The sequence below is a fragment of the Myzus persicae genome, unplaced genomic scaffold (assembly GCF_001856785.1).
Source record: "Myzus persicae strain clone G006 unplaced genomic scaffold, MPER_G0061.0, whole genome shotgun sequence".
NCBI classification, from domain to species: Eukaryota; Metazoa; Arthropoda; class Insecta; order Hemiptera; family Aphididae; genus Myzus; species Myzus persicae.
The window spans coordinates 407,438-421,759 of NW_019100626.1; the positions used below are offsets into that span (position 1 = coordinate 407,438).

At 31.9% G+C, this 14,322-nt stretch overlaps 1 protein-coding gene across 8 annotated transcripts in view; it reads right to left on the reverse strand.

The window, feature by feature from the left end:
- The window catches only part of LOC111037473 (ephrin type-B receptor 1-B), a 135,583-nt gene extending 121,609 nt beyond the window's left edge, over positions 1-13,974 (reverse strand). For 5 of the 8 annotated variants that reach the window (XM_022320100.1, XM_022320081.1, XM_022320074.1 and 2 more), the window contains exon 1: positions 13,395-13,973. The gene's annotated coding sequence lies outside the window, so the exon portion shown is untranslated. Of the gene's footprint in view, positions 1-13,394 lie in introns of all 8 variants that reach the window. The other 3 variants (XM_022320123.1, XM_022320116.1, XM_022320107.1) reach the window with 1 other exon arrangement.
- Between the last annotated feature and the right edge of the window lie 348 nt (positions 13,975-14,322).

Sequence of the window (14,322 nt, forward strand, 5' to 3'; positions counted from 1 at the left end):
GGAACACATCCAAGCATTATCTACAAGTTACAACTTACAATGCGACTGTTCTCGGGTACATACACCACCTACAGCGGTCGACAGACTACAGACGAATCATTTCATTGATTGTATTCGATACACACATGACATATATTATGTATAATAATTTACATGGGATCCAGCGGTATGTTTATAGAGATTGTATTGGAACGCAAGCGAATATTGAAACAAAATTATAAAGTTGACAGAAAGTCCGAAAACTGAGTCAAATTAAAAACCATACCAACCATTGTTATATAAAATGAACGAACACAAGACTATTCATTCCTAAAATGGTTCGGACAGCAAAACACATGATGACAGTGCCGGCAGACCGCAGTGAGGTAATGGTGATATTCGAATCAGATTTACGACTTAAAATGTGTGGGCTTATTAGGTATATTTACTAGTATACACATTTCCACACTGAGTATTTTACTATACACTTGGGATTCAGTAATATTGCAAGCAACAATATTATCACAACAAAATGTTTTTGTTTCACTTCTACGAGGTACCAAATTAAAATTAAATACCATACCTAAATAATATTATTACGCACATAAATGGAAACAATGTTTACCTACCTACTGCGAATATTATATTATTCATTTACAAAAATTTGAATTTATTCAAATTTATATAGTACGGGTTAGGGCGTAAGTTTTTATGTTTCGAAACAACGTAAAAATCATACTTTGCTAAATATTATTATAATTCCCATGTTGTGTTTTGATTCAATAATGAATAATTTTTATTAATGTATCTGGGGTTTAGTTTAATTTTTAATTTTATAAAAATATTTATATATCATATAAACCCATAAACTAAGTATAAGCATATAACATAATCTACCTAATATGTATATGCATTTCATAGTCAAAATTAAAGTCATTGAACTTTTTAAAGATTATAAACGCAATTATGATGGATCGTTCATATTTTGATATCCGTGCATATACCGTTAATAATTTAATCAAGATATCATTGTAGCTTTAAGATTAATACTATAATATAGTAATGAATGAACGTACGTTTAAACACCTATCTATTATAAATTATAATAGTATACTCGATATACTCATAGGTCATATTATGTAATTTATATTGGTGTTACTAAACCTATAAACTATATGTACCTATATATAACATATATATTTAAAAATTTAATGTACCTATAAATGTTTAATCTTATAAAAGTATTTAAAATATAAAATGGTGACATTTTGTGATGGCTTCAAAAAAAAATATTATCCTACGATGGATTAAATTTTCATTTCTTTTTTGGTTGAGAATGTTTAAAAAAAAAATGTGTTATAGTTTGAAAAAGATCGTTTACATTACTTCTAGGACTATTAACCGTTCAAAACTTCACGATAGAATACGAGAAACAAATTGTATAATCGATTTTGTATATGTAGGCATGAACACATCAAATATTTTAGGTATATACAATTTTTAATTTAATTGAACATCACATAGGTATAAATAAAAATCAAGAAAAAAAGAATTAGAATATATATTTTCCCAGACAATAATTACACGTAAACTTTTTAATTCGACTTAAAATTTCCTCGAGTCCCAAATATAAATAAGTTGTATGCGTTTACTTGATTTTTCATTCAATTAATGTATAAACAAATATCCATTCTACATAAATATTATACAGGGATAATAGATATGTGTTTACATGTCTATTATGGAAGTTTACGGAACGCGAGGTCAGAAGAATCGATTTTTTTGCTTCCATCATTGTAAGGGAGAGAAAGGCACTTTTACCGAGGCTACCAAAATTGATTAGTTTTTCATGCTCAACAACGTTTTTCTCCGCGAGCAAATAATACTTCAGAGAAGTTGCATACTTACAGTTTTTGAGAATTGTTTAAAAATATCACATATACATAGGTAAACAGTCATAATTAGGTATACTTTGAAAAATGCGTGTGAACATAACATAATCGAGACACATAATCTTCGTCAATTATGGAGTTTAATGATAATCAGAAAATAAAAATATACAAAATCATCAGGTGGGCATATATTATGTCGAAGCAGATTATGAAAAAAATGCAAGCTTGTGAGTGTTTCTTTTTTGTCAACCTCCCCCCCCCCCCAGGTCACTCGATTCCAAGCCGAGACCCGGTTATACATAATTTTAAGTACCTAGAAGAGTTAATCTGGCGTAGGAAGCGATTTTTTTCATTCTTATTCATCTCTTATTGTAATTTGTCAAAGTCACCGGCGATAATGTTATTCTTTGCAGCCATGTTACACTGATAGACGTGGACGAGATAAAGAAAACACCGACCATTACATTATATTGTGTATTCAGAAATAAAAATAACCAACCGGTCTTCAGTGTAGGTATTATGCATATTTTCGTATGACACGTTGTCGCTGGAAATGTACCAGTATAACTCATACGTTATAAACGTATAAAATAATATTATATTAATATGTAAACAAAAATTACTTTACAAACTTCCGGACCACTTAGATATAAAATCAGATACATAATTTATGATACATATGAACGCCTATTTGCTATTTATATGTTGCCGGTGACTTAAATTAATATTTATTCAGGCTATTTCGCACAGATAAACTTAATAATATTAAATATAACCTACATATAAAAGCCTGCAAGTACCTATCAACTTTTTATTAAAAATATATCAGCCATCTTATTTAAACAATATAAACGGGACCTATCAATGAGAGGTTCATTGAATTGCTCAGTTTATGATCATAGGTTGAACAATTAATGATAAATTAAGATAAATTATTATCAATACTTTGTTTTCTACTTACCATGAAATTAGGTACCTACTTGTATCGAATATTTTTATTTTCATTAAATTTAAATTATTGTTACCTACCAACGAATAAAATCGACAATATTTAGATTCGGAACCTACAAAAACAACTGTTATAGAGTATAGACTATAAACTCATTTTTTAAGTGCCTTACATTAAATTGATCGCCCTGTACTAATGAAAATTTTGGTTATTTATTCTTATTTTTGTCTGAGAAAAAAAATTGCACAAAACATACATAATATACGATGTATATAAAAATAATAATCTTGTCAACGGAAGGTTTTTTTTTCACTTACCTATATTGTCAGAAATTACATTTTTGTTTTTACACTCCGTTTATATTATAATTTAAAAGCACTACATCTGATAAAACGAATGAGTTTTAAATTTTTTGAAGAGTTTCTAAACTGTTTATTTTGTTCTTAAGTTGTTTCGTAAATATTACTAACAACACTGTGACATAAAACAACAACGATTTTTGAAATGTTGTTGAAAATTACGGGTAAGAACTAAGAAGAGAAAAACACGTGTGGACGAAAAAAACCAACATCGATTAGTCTACACAAACAACCCCAAGTGTTAACCCAGACAACCGTCCACAAGCCCGTGACGTTTTGCAGATCCCTAAATTCTCATGAAAAAAAATGCCAGAAACCCAATTATGTAGCCCTGAAGCGGCCATTTTCTACTTTCTCTATTTTTTTTTTTTATTATTTTTATCTTTGAATCCCCCAGGCAGCAACCGCTCTCCAAATTAAACACCTAAAATTCATCGGTCGCATAAATAAGGATAATTAATTACAGAGGCAACTATACCTACCCTTGCAATGGCAGTGTGTTATATTCGTCGGGAAAACGATATTAAACCCGGCAGCTACGACCGGGTAAGGGTATGTGCCTACGGACGACTACGTTGGTGGGAGTAGGGGAAAGAGATGCGATTTATAACGCTGTTAACTCGCTACAGTGGACCCTTACCCTGTTTTTGCGTACACTGTATTTTATACCGTCTTTGGGTTTTTATTGCTCTGGGTAAACGCGGGGAGGGGATAATCCGGGATTCGCGAAAGCCGATTTCCCTCGGCTCTTCTAACCTACAAGTGAGAGAAAGACAGAGAGAAGATATTCTTTTTTACTTTTTTTTTAATATCTAACTTTCGGATGGGTCCACTCTCGGTCAAACGTGAATTATAGGCCAATTTATTTTCGAATTCCTATTTGCAATTTTGTATTGTTTATTTGTTTAAGTTTTATTTAGTGCGTGAAATGTATTTAGCGCTATAGAATTAATAAAACGTTATTGGTTATTCATACATTACTATATGCAATGTGAAGAAATTATATTACTGCGGTAGTTGTTGCTATTACTGTCATAGATTTTATTACAAGAGATCGTGACTGAAGGTTATTGTGTAACCGCACAACCATTATTAGGCATTGTGAACAAAATATCTTTGAACTTTCTTCTCATTAACATTTATATAAAAGTGTCTCAGTCGATTGAAATGTTAAGTTGATCGTTCTCTTGAAAAATACTAATCATCATTTTATTACCTACATTTTACTACAAATATTATCAATATGACTTCGAAGTACGTTTTGAGTTTGTTTTAAGTACCTGTTGTACGCGGATAACAGATAGCTATAGTATCTAAATGAAATTTAATACAAATAATATTCTTCAATAATAGAAATGCATTACATTTTTATTTTAAAAATCAACTTTAGAATGATTTAATAATTTTACAACCATAAGTAATAAGTAATAGGGAAATTATTAAAATTAAAAAGAAAGCTCCTTCAAATCCAAAATGTTTTTAACAGGCAATACAGTTTTATTTATTTTATAAATTATTAGTTTAATTTGTAATAATTTGTTTAATAGCACTTTAGAATTGTTGTCAATAACACAAATAAATTAGAATTATAAGTAGGTTTAGGTATAAGATATATCTTCAATATTCCATATAAATATTTTACTTCAAAACATCATTTTTAGCTAAATATTTTGAATCGAGAACTGACGATAAGTCGAACAATGTTTATTTATGTTACTGCAGCTGGGCTAGTTTTACTATAACGTGTGCAATTGTGTAGGCTGAAATTGAAATTTGGGACACTACGACACTTTGTACTCACAACACCCGATTTACACCCTAGGACAGCATCCCCCGAATATTTAATAAATTAACCGATTGTCCGTTTCGAGGTTCGTTTAACATGGGGGGGAGGCGACTACCGTATACATATAGTTGGCTGTATCGACAAAAATTTATCTTTTAACTTTCCACAAATTTTTATTATTATTATTTATTCACGTATTTTTTTTTTTTACATTACTCGGTAATAGAATATCTCGGCAAACCCGTCATATCAGGTTACCCCCATTGCTTATCATGCGATACGTGCACGTCCAAAACTCGTCTAGCCTTTTTTTACAAAAATACATACACGCACCACACATTCACTCACACCCATAGTACGCCATTGTTTTTGAGCGGGTTGACGACGTAAAAGAAAAAGAAAACGCATATAGAGAACATGGCTGCCGGCGAATTGCCTGCCAATTATACTATGTCGTGCCCGGTAGGGGTGGGCAGCAGTTTCCCCTGCAGCCGATGATTTACCACCAGACGCATTCTATTGTGTAATTAGAGGGAAGAAAAGAATATAATAAATAAATATTATACGTATGGGGTCTTTCTTTACCACTCAATAGGAGGGACAAAATGTAGTATAATATATTGTCCGTATATTTTAAAATACTAAGAAAGAGCAAGAGAGATAAATATTTAAACGTTTTGTATGTTATAAAACGATCAATATATTCAGGAATATTATTGTCGATATTTTCAAATTCCCGATATTAATATGATTAATAGATGACCCACCTATTAGGTTAGAAGGTTACCTACATGTATATTATAATAACATCGATGCACCTATATCAATCGATGATTATACCGTGTGTCGGGAGTGCGCGCCTTATGTGCGTCGATTTCGATATGTTGTAATAGCAATTAGCCTGTAATGTTCAGCCAATTATACTATGAATTACTGTGGCCGGTTTCTTAAATATATTATTTTAATATTATGGTGCTTGAGAAAAAAATGTTTTATCCACTCCCCTCCTTCCACACCAGGGTCTCATCCCCATTTTAATTTTTACATATTATAATGAGATATAAACGTCGAGCGGAATGTACAACAAAGCCTGTCAATACCTAATAGCATATTATTTTCTTAGAAATATGTTTTTTTTTTGTAGATATGTGTACAGTGTAGTTAGTCCATGGAAACTGTGAGTTACTAGAAATAAATGAAACAGGTAAAAAAACATTCCAGACAATCGTGTGAATAAATCAAGTTGAGGGCCCCGCTACTTGATTTACTAACTTGTCGTGACATTAGCAAAATGTTTTTTATTAGTAAATTACATTTACACACTCGCACATGAGACTAAGCACTTTGAAAAAATCACAAGACATCTCTACGCACATATTTGTTACAGTCTCCTCAATACACATCCTCTTTTAGTAGACTACCTATTGTTTGAATGTATACTTTGCCAGAATTTGATGTTGCCCTTTGCATATTTTTATGATAGTCATTAACATGGATATGATCCAACGTAATTATTAGGATGATTAGAAAGTGTGTCACGAGCACTTACGACTTTAATATCGGTATACCATTAGCAAATTCTTATAAGTTTTGAAATTTTTAATAACTTATAATCAACTGACAAAATGACATTTTCGACCCGAATAACCAAAATGTCAAATAAGAAAATATAATGCTGCAAAACTCCAATTATGAATCGTACAACAAATAATTTGAGGTTTAAGTACGTTAGTTTTAATACTTAGACATTGATATATTCCTTAAAAATATTTTGCAAAATAACTATTATTTAAGATATAGGTAACATCATTTTAATGCCAAAAATTGTATAACATAGGATTTTTATTTGTTTGTAGGAGGATTTGTTATATGATATTATTTATGTACCTCCTAAATTAGATACACCATACACCGATTAAATTGTTTCACCTCATGATGAATAGTTATTATTGGTTTTAGTACTATAGTATGATGTATAGTAATAAGCTTTATGGAAGCTTAAAAAACAATTTTTTTTCTTAACGAACACATTTGTAATATATAGATAGGTTTTTAAAATTTATTTTCAATCTAATAATTGCTTCTACCATGGTTAAAGAAGTTTAGTTCATAAACATGTTTCCAGCAAATTACCAACTTACACTAAACTCAATTATTCGTTAATGATTTTTATTTTAAGAACTCTTATCTACATATTAGTAAGTATTTAGTATATTTTAAGCAATGTAACTACTAACTACATAATATAAATTTAATATTAATAAAATAGAAAAATAACATAAATAGGTATAGTACTTAGTATCTAAGTTATTGAATATACTCCGGTAGTTAAAGTTTTAATTTCAGTAAATACGTAATAATAATGTTTTGTCAATAACGAAAAATAATCGAGTGCTGTCATTAAATTAAACGAAACAGAAATTATGTAGTTAAATAGGAAACAGTAAGGATTTTTATGGTGGTTTATTCTAATTATGTTAAAAAATTGCTCTAAGATAAGTGAGGAAGTTACCATCAACTTTGGAGATTTCTTCACCGTTTACGCCAGAGGAAATAATTTTGTTTTATTTTAATTCAGCAATGGAAACATAAGAGGAGCCTACAGCCGTTATCAACTGTATAATTTATTATTTGAGGTCCACACTTACAGTAGCGTGAAAACCCGCCCGCGTCCTACTTTTCCGCCCATAATTATTACCAAGCGCTCAAACCAAAATTCCTAACTGTATTTACACAGCGCAATTATATTATCTGTGGTACACCGCACACCCACCACAGTAGTAATGCAAGTTTACTTATCTATTTATTTTTGGTTCAAAAAGAATATTTAAGAACAGATGATAAAAAAGTTCACATGCAACTGATAAACCCTAACGTGACGTCAGCGATTTGTATTTCTGTCTTTTCACCAGATCATTCTCCGACCATTAATAAATGGAAAAATACACATAGACGACCATTAATCTTCGACCAAGAAATACGTGTATGTACGTGTAAATCGCACAAAATATCACCCTTCCACCGTCTAACACTCTTCCGTAGTTTTTTCAAAAATTTAAAATATATGTTATATTTGTATTTTGTCCACCACAAATCGATTGTCCAACTACATCAACAATCATATTTACTAACGATGTAATGTCACCAACAAGCAATAATACTCATTTCACAAAATAAAATTAGCGAAAATATTTGATTCATATATAAAGCGAAATTCTTCTTGTACGTGCAAAATGCAATATCGATCGACTTCCGTCATACATTAAAATACAATAAAATACATTTATAACAAAACGTATTGTTAAAGAATGTTTGCTTTCCCACACCAACAATAAGTTGTCACCGAAATCCATATTTCCTTACATCTCAATAGAATTGCATACAAGCCCTATAGGCCATAGGGGACTGATAGGTAATGATTCACAGAATTTCAATAGAACTAACCCAATATCGATTCCCAGAGCCATAATACCAAAATGAATCAAATAATTTATCACTGAACACAATAACTCAATAATATTTATGACTATTCCTTGATTAAATAGCGATTAACCATGTAAAAATATCAAACGCAAATATACAGATAATCCAAATGTATTTAATTTAATTTAAATTGGATTGCAGAAATTCACAATATTATTTAAAAAAAATAAGTAATCATCTTGGCGAACTTTAAGAATTAATCCTTTTTCATTATTTCTTAATCAAAAATTGAAATGCAAGTAACCCGAATCCCGAAATTCCTAGTATTAATACGAGAAAAAACGACTGTTCATTACGCGTAATTTGGAATATTTATGACGAAAACCAGTTTTAATCTCTGCACTAGACAACTAAGGAATACAATCAAGAACAATTTTATTCGGCGAAACACTCAAAACTGTAATGCTGACAATAACATAATGTGCCACACTAGGCATTATTCTTGTCCATCGGACCGTCCTCGTGTTGTAGTTTACCCCGAGAAAATCGGAAAAACGAAATAATTACACACAGGATACACACACGGGGTGCAGGTGCTTTGCCCGCAGGACTGATGAACCACGACCGTGCATGTGACAGATCCTTCTGTACGCCAACAGCGGTAGTGATAGAACAATGCGTCGGTGGCGGACATATTTTTGTGACCGAAAACTCGTAATTTGTATACCATTGTTATACACATCGGATGGTGATGACGAGGTTTTTTTTTACGCACAATTCTTTCTCACAACTGACGACGGCGACGATAGAAATACGCCCATGCGTGTCATGATAGTCTTTTCCAGAAGTGTATTTTACCCCTAAACCCTTTTTTGTATTATTATACTGTTTTTCGGTATTTTCGACGACGGATATGTACGTCTGTGATCAATGGAGATGAACGACAACTTATTATTATTGTGTGTCATAGTGTCTTACCTATTGATTGAACGTATAGCGGCGAGACTAGAAATATGTGTATTATTTATGTATTTTATTGTTTTTATAAGAAACACTCGTGGTTGTTTTATTTTCATTTTACTCTTATGCACGATTTTCTTTCTGCAAGACTGATAATCATAAATCGTTCATAAACCGTCCGTCGTGGCGTTGTCCCTTTACATAATATTTTCTTTAACAACTTATGTATATGTCTAGAAAAACTAACATAAAACTGCTCCAAAAAGAAAGAAGCAACTACTTTATACTTTTGTAAATAATATATAGATGTATGTATGTATGTATGCATGTATGTATGTGAGTATATATCTATGTATGTACGTACGAATTAAGTACTATTGCTAAGTATAATTTATTTTATTACATTACGACAGTAAATAATAGCTGTTTATTTTTTGTAATATATTGCGATTTTCGAATTCAAAGTATCAAAAAATTGGTCGTGGACTCGTTTTTAAAATGAGTTACATTAATAACAATCTAATGCTGTTGTCGATAAACATTTAAGTCATGGAAATTTAATTCATTCAATATTTCCAAAAATAAAATTTCTATAAAAATCCATAATGAACATAATTTATTAAGAGGGTATTATCTTTCAGATACCTACCACATTATAAAAACAATTTAGTTTCTAGTAATTATTAGTGTACCTTAAATTCTAAATATTTTGGATTATGATAACTCTTCATTACTGAGTATTGTAATCAATTACAGTAGACAAATAGTTTCAATTTTACAATTGGTTCGGGCGTTCGATCAGCAAAATAATGTCGTCATACTACACATACCTAACAAGTTACAACACGTTATGACAAACCAAAACGGTTTTAAACTTGATGAAACTACTAAAATGATGTCTACTGTCAATTCAAAATCACTAGTGTTATAACCAAGGATAAATTCGGAGATAAACACTTCAACACTCAAAATAAAAAATTCTAATAAATATTTGATTTCCAAAAGAACACTGACAACTGAATATATATATAACCATAAAGTTGATATAAATTAGATGACTGTCATTCAACCGATCATATATTTTGTCTTGTATAAATATTGAGTATTATTATTTATTCCATTTCGTAAATATTTTTTTCATATGATTTAAATACAATAAATCTCGGAACAAACGCAACACTACCAAATCAATGATTCCCCAACTACACCGCTGAATAAAACATAAATATATAGTTTTATATGTTTAACCAAATAATATTATATTGCATTCGGTATTAATGATAACTGGTTGGATTATTGTTTTTTTTTTATAGAGAGGGAGTGTTAGGTTAAAAGTATTATTTTTTTTCACTGCAGGGGCAAGGCAGAAAAGGTAAGCGAGTTATATGGGAAATGATATCCGATATACGAAAATATGCGGATTCCAAATGACTTTCGTCTGGTCTTATGTGTATTATTTTGAGGAACAGACTTACGAGGGTGCTGTTTATTGCATTCCATGGTGGTGGCGGAGGCAGTGGTGGCGACGACCGACCGACCGACCTGAGCCCGCGGCGACCAATCGTATATGTACATAAAGAGGAGATACAATAACATACATCGAGAAATATAATAATAAAATTATAAATACCTATTTATATAATGGACGGTTTACCGGCGCTCGGAGTGTATTATAATAATAATTGAGGGTAAAGTGCGCGGCGGCGGCGTTGCGTCCGACGGTTTCTGTTCGTGGCTGTGGAACCGATAATATTTCATGTCAGAGCCACACCGACACTGACATACCGTATTATTTTGTCGTGCTCAAAACGTTTTTTTATCTTCATTCTTTTCTCATACGTACATAATAATACCTTATAATATTATAAAGTTAATACAAATTTTAAGAAATAACGCACCGAAGTAGAATATATTAGGTTGACCTCCGCGTGAATCGTATAGGTTATCGTACAATATTTGTGTTCAATTCGGTTTTACAACTAGCCATGGAGTATACCTATTTTTATCTACAGCCTTCGGATTAAACGCAGCAAAATAAGTTACATTTTGAAAATATTTACATTATACATGACTGTATCATTCCTCAGTTCTCACATGTCACATACAGAGATTCAAAAATATATTTATCTACTTATCTAGCACAAAAAAAACAAGGCACCTAATTATACAGTTTTGTAATAACAAATTTTGGATGTTTCTTTAAATATGAGAAAACACTATTGCAATGGTTAATCTGATATAAAACTATTGAAAACCCGATTGAAATTTAAAAGTTATAACATTTGTTATCATGAAAATATCTCAAAAAATTAATATTATATGATTTGTATTAAATTATAAGCTCATGTTTACATACAATTTTTATTTTAGTACATAAAACTTATATGATAAAAAAAAGATTAAAACATAGATCTAGATAGTACCTACACTTTACGCAAATACAAAAAATTAATTATTTTATCATAAACAACATATTTTAAACAATATTAGAACAAATAACTCATGGTAACAAAATTAATTTTATAATTTTTAATTCTGTAGAACTTTCATTTATGGTTCGATTATTACCTTATATATATATATATATATATATATTTATAGGTAATTAATAATTATTAAAAACATTATATTAACTACACCTGCCCAACATCCAAGATGATAATAAATTAATTTGCATTGGTATTATACTATAATTATGTACAGTTAAGGAAAAAATGGTGTAAAAAATTTAACAAATTTATAGGTATGTAATACCCCACAGACACCTTACACATTTATGTAATATGTGGTATTTGAACTACCTATTTGAAAAATTCCAAATATTCCTTCACCTTTATTGTGGGGCGTTAAAACCAACAGAACCGCTGAGGCACTATACTTAAGGTGTATGTAATTTCACGAGATGTGAATTTCACTTAATGAAAAATCAGTAAGCCCCAGTAACTACTACAAGAAACTACTGAAAAATGTGGTTCCCGAGAAATTATTTCAAATACGCAAGTAAATAAGTTTCCAGTATGGCACGCACATACACGACTATGACGACGAAGGAATGTTGTGAAAAATCGATACCTATTCGTTTAAACAGTTACAAAAAGAGGGTAAAAAAATATATTTCCACAGACTACAGGTCCAAACAAATTAATAACACGGGTTGAATAAGTTAAGAGACTACAAATGTTTCTCTTTTTCATTCGAAACCAAAGTCGTACCTACCTATAATTGCGCGAGTTCCAGGTCTTTAACGAAAAAAAGCTTAATCACATAGGTGTAGGTCGAACTTTAATAAGGTATAATATGCACATTGCACATAAAATAATAATAATACGCCTATATTATAAAATATTATAGATAAATAGGTGGGTAGCTTTTTTATTTTATTAATGACGAGATCGTCCCTTGTCGGAGGGCAGGAAAAATATCGTCTACCCGCGTTTTCGAGTGGGCCTACACAGAGGAGCTCAATGAGTGTAGTCGCGTCGTTGAGAGCACGTCTGCGGGGAGAATTTCGAAATCGTCCCGAGTGGGCGGCGGAGGCGAAGGGGCTCTCATCACCGCCGCCGTATCAACTGCATATACCTACGCAACGCAAAAGCTAGAGCTATATAGAGGGAAACGCGGCGATCGCAAAACAGAGCATTATTAAACGGCAATCGAAAACGCATCAACCGGATCGGTTATGCAATATATTATAGTAGGAACGATTTATAGTTGTGGCGTGGTAGGAAGGCAATTAGCGCGGTACTTGGAATGATTATTTGAAAAACCCAAATGCGGCTTGTGCAAGCAAAGATTTTTTCGAAAACCTTTAACACAGACCCTTTTCATTTGAAGAGGGACAAAAGGTCGTGTCTGCAACGAGCACACAGGTGTGGTAAAGGGTCAAAAGCCGTGAGGCTTCGGTGGCGGTAGTTATAGGTATGCACGTGCCGTTGCGGCAGAGGTTTAAACGTCTCGCGTTTCTGCAGGTATAATATCATGTTATTGTACAATATTTTACATTTACGCTAATCGCATTATCATGATATTATAGAAATGAAACTCACCTCTAAATTTGCTCGTCGTGTGTTGTTCGGCAAACGGCTACTACTATGTTGCTGTCACTGTTGCTTCGCGTAGAACCGACAGCAACAACAACAATAATAATAATAATAAAATTACTAATCCGCGACTAAGTCCGACGACTTTTTGACTACTCGGCTGGCAACGGAAAACCGGTTTGATAAACTATTTTTTCCGCAATTCGTTTGGTTCGCGGTCGGTCTTAGAAATTAAATTTCAAAAAAAAAAAATGTATAAAAATAATAACAACGATAACAACTAATCCAAAGCGCACGCACACAAGTTGTGTGTTATATATTATATTATTTTTAATATAATCACATAGACCAAACGCGTATCGGAACACTAAATCTGATTTTTATTTGGCGGAAAATCAAATCGATCGAGGTAAACGATAACTGCGGGTTAAATAAGAATAATTAACGATGAAAAAAAAAACACAATAATATTATTAAACACACGGCACGGCACGGTGGCGACGACGTTGGCGGAGTTTCGACTGAGCGGAACGACGGCGACGAAACGAACGTGTCGGCACACCAAACTGAACTGGCGAGTGGCGAGGTGCCGGCAATCGTCGGACGGGCTCCACCGAGACGACGTGCGACGGCAACGCAGAATAACCGCTAACGGCTAACCGATCGACGAGTCACCACCACCACTGCGATGTACTCGTCGCAGATTTACCTCTACCGGGGTAACGCGTCTATTACAATTCACAATACGCTGAATAGCATAAATATTATAATTAATATCATAATAATAAACTGATTATAATATGGTGTCAATTATTCTTATACTCGTATAATTATTCTAAAACTTAGTATTTATAATAAATTATACTTTACCAGTACTTATATTTACTTCATATGACGCGTTTATTCGGATTTTCCGATCTCGAGCACATTACTC